This window comes from Apteryx rowi, unplaced genomic scaffold (genome assembly GCF_003343035.1).
Source record: "Apteryx rowi isolate R43461 unplaced genomic scaffold, aptRow1 scaffold_692, whole genome shotgun sequence".
Lineage (NCBI taxonomy): Eukaryota > Metazoa > Chordata > Aves > Apterygiformes > Apterygidae > Apteryx > Apteryx rowi.
In genome coordinates, this window is record NW_020450974.1 from 159,105 (window position 1) to 165,500 (window position 6,396).

The following is a 6,396-nucleotide window of genomic DNA, read 5'->3' on the forward strand; positions in this document are numbered from 1 at the left end:
GGGGCGCGCCCCGTGCCGGAGCTGCTCGCGGGCTGCTCGCGGGCTCCGCCGCCCCGCGGCGCTTCTCCGAGCCGCTCCGCGGGCTCCCGCGTCTGAGCGCGGTGCAGAGGAGCCGGCGGCTGCCTGCCTGCCTGCCTGCCTGCCCGGGCGGCTCCCTGCAGGGGGAAAAACGGATACGTGGAGAAACGCACAGATTAATCCACCTACCGTCAGTTTAGCAAAAGCCAGTTGTCAGTACATTTTTTTTTAATCGGTAAATCAAAGAGCTAATAGAATTTATAAAGGGATTAGATAGCCTTATGGCTATTACTGCTGTTTGCGTTTAACGGCAAAATTAGCTTATGCCATTCCTTATGAACAGAAAGCGTGTGAGCTGAAGGAGAGCTCACCTCTGTGTAACAGGAGCCCTGAGAAGGCAGGTGCAGCCTGGGGACCAGAAGAAATTACCCTCTTCAGTATGGTCACAGTTGTGAGAGGCTTGATACAAAGCTAGATACATAAGCCAAGAATATTTCCAGGTATTCTCTATGTTCAAGCCACTCTGCAGGTGTGTGGGTAAAGTTTCTGAGGACAAGTATTCCTCTAATTTCAATATCTGCAATACCCTCTGAAAGAGCTTTTCCTTTGGTCTCGGTCTTGGCTCCTTATACAAGTTGGACATACTCTTCTAATTCTTATACTCAAGCTTATTATGTCTAAATACCTTATGTAATGTTCATTCTTATATTCTCACTGTTGCTTAGAAAGTAATCTAATATAGAAAAGAACTGACTGCTAAAATGAAGACTTAGAGGTTGAGCGGAAAAACTGAAGTTTTTTTCAAAAAAACAAGGTTTTGTCAATATTATTAGAATAGTTTAGTGCTATAGATCTATATGGTGCTTTGCTGACATGAAGCAAAATGAAATCAGATAAAATTATGTTGGTGTAAAATTAATGAGAATCATCCTGCTAGATAGTAAGCATATTGGCTACATGAGTGCAAAAAGGATGGAGAAGAAACAACTATAAGATTTTAATTTGTTCTGCTTCCTTTTGATCTCATGTATTTGGAAAGACATTTGTGATTCTTAAATCTATAGATGAATTTTCACCCCTGCATTGGAAGAGTAGAGTTACTCTAAGCTTCAGTTTTGGGATATATTTAATTAGTACAGAGCATAATGACAAATTTCACCCCTTTAAAGACTACATGAACCTTACTAAAACAGCTTATCTCAGCATGATGCTGACTTCCAAACCTAGACAACTGCATGTCAGACAAGTGCCCTGGTATAAAGACCTTTGAGCAGAAAGCTGAGGCTCAGAGATGTCCAGATGCCTGGCCACAACCATGATGACCTGGCCATGCCTTGAATATGGGACTGATTGTAAAAGCCGGCTTGCAGCTCACAGTCCCTCCTCTTTTTCTGCCAGCCTTTGGCAGAATCAAGGCCTTGCTGAGGCTCCTTGTGCCCCAGATTTCAGTTCATCACTATCATGGTTGGAGGTTTCAGTCTTCATACTCAGTGCCAGAGTCCTCATTAGGAAACCGTCTGACTCAGCCACAGTCTGTGGCTTATGTTGCGTCTCATATGCTTGAATATTTTTGTGCGGTTTTTAAGCAACAAATATACAGATACAAAAATGCCTTCAGAAAATGTGGAAGCTTTTATTTTTTTAAACTGTATAATAGGTGCATTGATAACAATCCTGATACGTTAAAAGTCTTAGATTCGGTGAATGCCAAGACATTCATTGTGCTACGTAATTAAATAAAACATCTTTGGATTTTGCTTGATAGAGGTTTCATCAAATTTCTTACAGATTGTCTACATTTCTGTATGCTTAGTTTCTTTACTATTTTCAGGATGGTGTGGAAAACTGTACAGCTCTGAAAGAATTTTCTATCAGTTCTCCCTTGTGAAAGACTCAACTGAAACTGGAGAAACTGCCTCAATGGTGAGTGGAACCTCACTCTTGGAAGTGACAGAGCTGAGATAGTAGTGGAGCTCTGTTCTGTCTAGCCTGGATGTTTCTCTGATTATCAAGGAAGTATTCTCACTTACTTTTTTTTTTTTTTTAACAGTTTGATCAAACTGTAAGTCATTATTCCCTAGTTTTCACAGGAGGGTTTTGAGGTTTGATGTGTTAATATTTTTGAACTTTTTGTCTTTTGGGATATTCTGTCATATTAATATTGTGGCACTCTTGTCAACAGTACATGACGTAGTAGAAATTAGTAGAGTAATTGAGCTTTACACCAAAAGCCATGTCTGTCTGGGCTTTAGGTGGGGCAGGGCTGTGTGACTGCTATCTGAGCAGTACTAGTGGATGTACAGCGGTTCCTCTACCTCCTACCTTCTTGTGTCCATGCCTACTTGGACTTCACTGTGTGGAAAGATGATTGCCTGCATGACTTTAGCATCCACTGTGCACACTGGCTAAGTCTGAGACTCAGAGCAAACACATTCATACATGTTTGCATATTATGTCATGAAGCACTATCAATGTACTGATAGATAGATTACTAATTTTTAATATTTTCATATTTAGAAATCTTCTGGAAAAGAAGCAAAAGTTTTTGATAACTTATATAGCAATTTATACATATCCAGCTGACTCTTAGATACAGCTGTCCAAAAAAGAAAACTGATATAAAAGCATTTGTAAGAAATTTCTATGGGTTTATTTCTCAGCTGTTGTTTATGCAGATAGTACTCAGAAGATTCTATCCTGTGATATCACTGTTTTCTTCATATCTCCTCTTAAATCAAATTATATTTCAAAAAGTATTGTAGAAATTAAATTACTTCTGCAATATCCTGTAATGCATTTTGAAATGCTGCGTTAAACAACTACTCTGAATATATTCCTTAAAAGGTTTAATGGTGATTTTAATGTTCACTGTTTTAATAAGAAACAGAAAAATTCATAGTTGATTATTGCTCTTGATTCATTTGATTCTTGATTCATTGATTCATTCATCCTGTGCTAGAATGTAGCAGGACAGTTTTGATACAACTGATATCAGGACCAGCTAGAGAATTTTGGATAATGCCTATAAACATTTTTTTCATCTCTACCCTACACTTTACAATAGTCTCTTTTCCATTATGAGAACACATTGGGGAGAAATGGTAATGGCATTTTGGAGATGACTCACAAATAATTTTCTTCCCCTCTATTTCTCTGCTACTTAGCTGACTCAGATAGAATAGAAATGAGGCTTGCTAAACTTCAGAATCTTCCTTTACAGCATACATGAAGCTGATTTTGCTGTCTCAATGTTTGGCCATCAATATATTAAAAAGTTTGAAGGATGATTCTTACAGTAATTAAAGAGTATCTGCAATGCCTACATAGAGCTGCTTGCCTGCTTACAAGTTCTATCATCTGTCTCTTTGTTCTTTTTCTGTTCTCCCCTTTGCTTCTCTTCTGGTTTCTTTTTTCTTTTCTTTTCTTTTCTTTTCTTTTCTTTTCTTTTCTTTTCCTTTCTTTTCTTTTCCTTTCTCTTCTCTTCTCTTCTCTTCTCTTCTCTTCTCTTCTCTTCTCTTCTCTTCTCTTTTGTCCCTCCATATAGACTTACAGGTTCTTTTAAATGACCCATGCGAAAAATAGCCCATATTTCATAAACAAAGCTAGACTTAGAGCTGGAAGCACCGCTGTACATGTATAAGCATGCTTTCACTCAAAAATGAGCATGCACAATTCAAGATTATGGTAGTAAATTCTTGTGTTTTGCAGTCTGAAGCTCTCCAGATGGTGTAAATTTAATTCTACTCAGAAAGTTCCCCCTGGCCTTCTGCTAGCATTGTTACTGAATAGGAAAAGCCATATTGAAACAGTTTCCTAGAAGCCAATTGGATTATTTGCGCCGTGAGATTTCAGTTCCACCTTACTTGTATTACTATGAACCAACATCCTAACAATTTCGTAACTTAGAGCCAGCAGTTAGGCAGTAACTCGCCCATCTAGCAAGAACATACTAACCCTGGCTCAGGATCAACTTCCCATTCTGGCATCAAACACCCCATCAGCCTTCCCTGCTTTGGCTAATCCCTCCCATGAATGTGTCTCATAAACACAAACGGTACATAACATAAACCAGAACAACTTAAGCTTCCTGTTACCAGTGCCACAAATAGTGAAATTTAACATGGATTTATCTGTGACTGTCAAGACAGGTTAATTACAGATGTCCTTCAGAGCTGTGTGCCCTCTACCTCAGGTTTACAGTGGTCTGCAAAGGAGCCCTTGACAACATGAAGCATTCATCAGGGGAACATCTTAGACCTCTCTGCCAAAAACTAATTACTCTTGTTCCTTTTCATGCCCTGTATTTTCTCTGCAAACTTAAATGTCTGAATATAGTTTTCTTTATTGTACTCAGAACATTAACTTTAATAGGTGTAGAAGCAGGTCCTAATAGGATAAATGTCTCTACTTTTAATCTTTATTGTTTCTCAGACACACAGTTCTGGGAAAAAGCAATTCACCAGCTTTAGAACAGATATTTATGATGGTCCCTATACTCCTATGGTTCTACTAATGTGCATTAGTATATACATCTAACTGATTACTTGGGGCCTGATCCAAAACCCATTAAGTCAGTAACAAGATTTCCTTTGATTTTGGTGGGCTTCAGAGTCTCTACTGAAACAGCAGAACAGTCACCATGTTTAGGTTTCTTTCTGTCCTTGGAAAATGAAGGGATTAACAATGATATTTGTAACTATTTTTAATGAATAAAATTAAACATCTAGCATTCAAGAAAACACATTCTTACAAAGCAAATAATTACTCGTTTAAGTCAGTATAGAAGAGATTAATTACTTTCTGCTACTAAGGAAGAAACATACTTCCAGCAACAAGAGCAGGGCTGCTCCCCTCGGAAGGGTGACCCAGGAGCTGAGGGTGACCCTGGCACAGGCAGTGCCTTCCCCCACAGGGCTCAGGGCCAGCAGAGGAGGATGGTGAAAATAATATGCTCCAGTGACAGTACAGTTATTAGGCAAAGGCAAGGTGACAAAGCAAGTCCAAGTGAAGAAGAGCAGGGACAGAGCAGGGCACAGGTCTGCCTGCAGCACAGCACAGGTAAAGGCTGGGGCCTGGACTCGCCTGCAGCCCCTGGACCTGTGGACACGGGGGCTGTTTGGGTGTCCCAGGTGAGGCTGGGCCAGGCAAGCAACACCTATTGATGCTCAGAAGGCCCTGACACCTTCAGTTATTATAACCAGGCACACTGACCTTGTCCCACTGACTGAAATAAGGCATGCAGAAGGGGTCATTTACACTGCTCAAGGGAGGTGGGAATTCACTGCGTTCTGCATACTGAAGCCCTCCAGATGATGTACATTGATCTCCATTTCAAATTCACATCAAGAACCACCATGTTCAGTGGAAGCATCTTTTCCATTGTTCCTTACTTGACAATGCTATTAAATAAAAGGAAAGAAGGAAAATATAACATTCAGAATAATCTCTCAAACCTGCAAAAGGATCCCTATAGGTTGAAAAACATAATTTACCATTTTAATTAAATTAGGCTTTACTTTTCTGTAGTGGTTGTTTCTATCTGAGGTTTCAGACAGGCATAGTTTTCTCAGTTTATGCTTAATCTATTTTCTGTAAGTTTTCTTCACAGCTTTAGGGCTCCATTTGTTACATCATAGATGAGGTTTTAGAGTATAAAATAGAGCATAAATTAGAAATCGCCAAAAACATGCTGCAATGACCTGGCTGTATAGCAAGATTTCAGAAGTTGATTTCAGAAAACTAATTCTGAATGATCATTACATGTTATCCTCCCTCTTTTTATTAATGATTTAATTTTCTCGGACCTGTTTTCCCACTGATATTTATAGATGATCTGAGTCCCAGTTATGGCTACCTATTCATATGTTGCGGATAACTATGTCAATAAAATTAGATCCCACTGTCATGACGCATAAAACTAGTTAAGTAGTACTGAAAGTTGTAAGAAAAAGCAGAGGATACATTGTTTCATGCAGCAGTGCTATTAAATGAGATATGTTCAAGTTGTTTATTCAGTTTTAAAGTAGAAGCATACAAGTACTTGCTGGAGAAGATATCAGTTGGTTAAAATGTTTTTGTAGAACTACTTTTGTCCTGAATTCCATTGGGGGTCCCATTAAAAGAGTCCTGCACCAACCTCGGTACTTACAGATGCTCAAACAGTGGATGATGCAAGACCGTATCAGTTCTGATAAAGAACACTAAAATCTAGATGTGATCGGTTTCTCTAATGGTGTGATGTAATTTATCAGTTTAAAAAAAGTAGTGTTACTGTCTTTTCTTGGAAGAAAGAAGATGAAAGGAGTTTATTTGAGATAAACTCTTCATGACGTTTTATGGATGAAATTAGAAGTGTATTTTAAAATGTAACACATAAGC

The 6,396-nt window shown here is 38.9% G+C and overlaps 1 protein-coding gene across 1 annotated transcript in view; it reads right to left on the reverse strand.

Annotated features, from left to right (window-relative positions):
• EXOC1L (exocyst complex component 1 like) overlaps positions 1–5,411 on the reverse strand; it is a 12,703-nt gene extending 7,292 nt beyond the window's left edge. The window contains exon 1 of the mRNA XM_026086431.1: positions 5,230–5,411. The gene's annotated coding sequence lies outside the window, so the exon portion shown is untranslated. The remainder of the gene's footprint in view (positions 1–5,229) is intronic.
• Between the last annotated feature and the right edge of the window lie 985 nt (positions 5,412–6,396).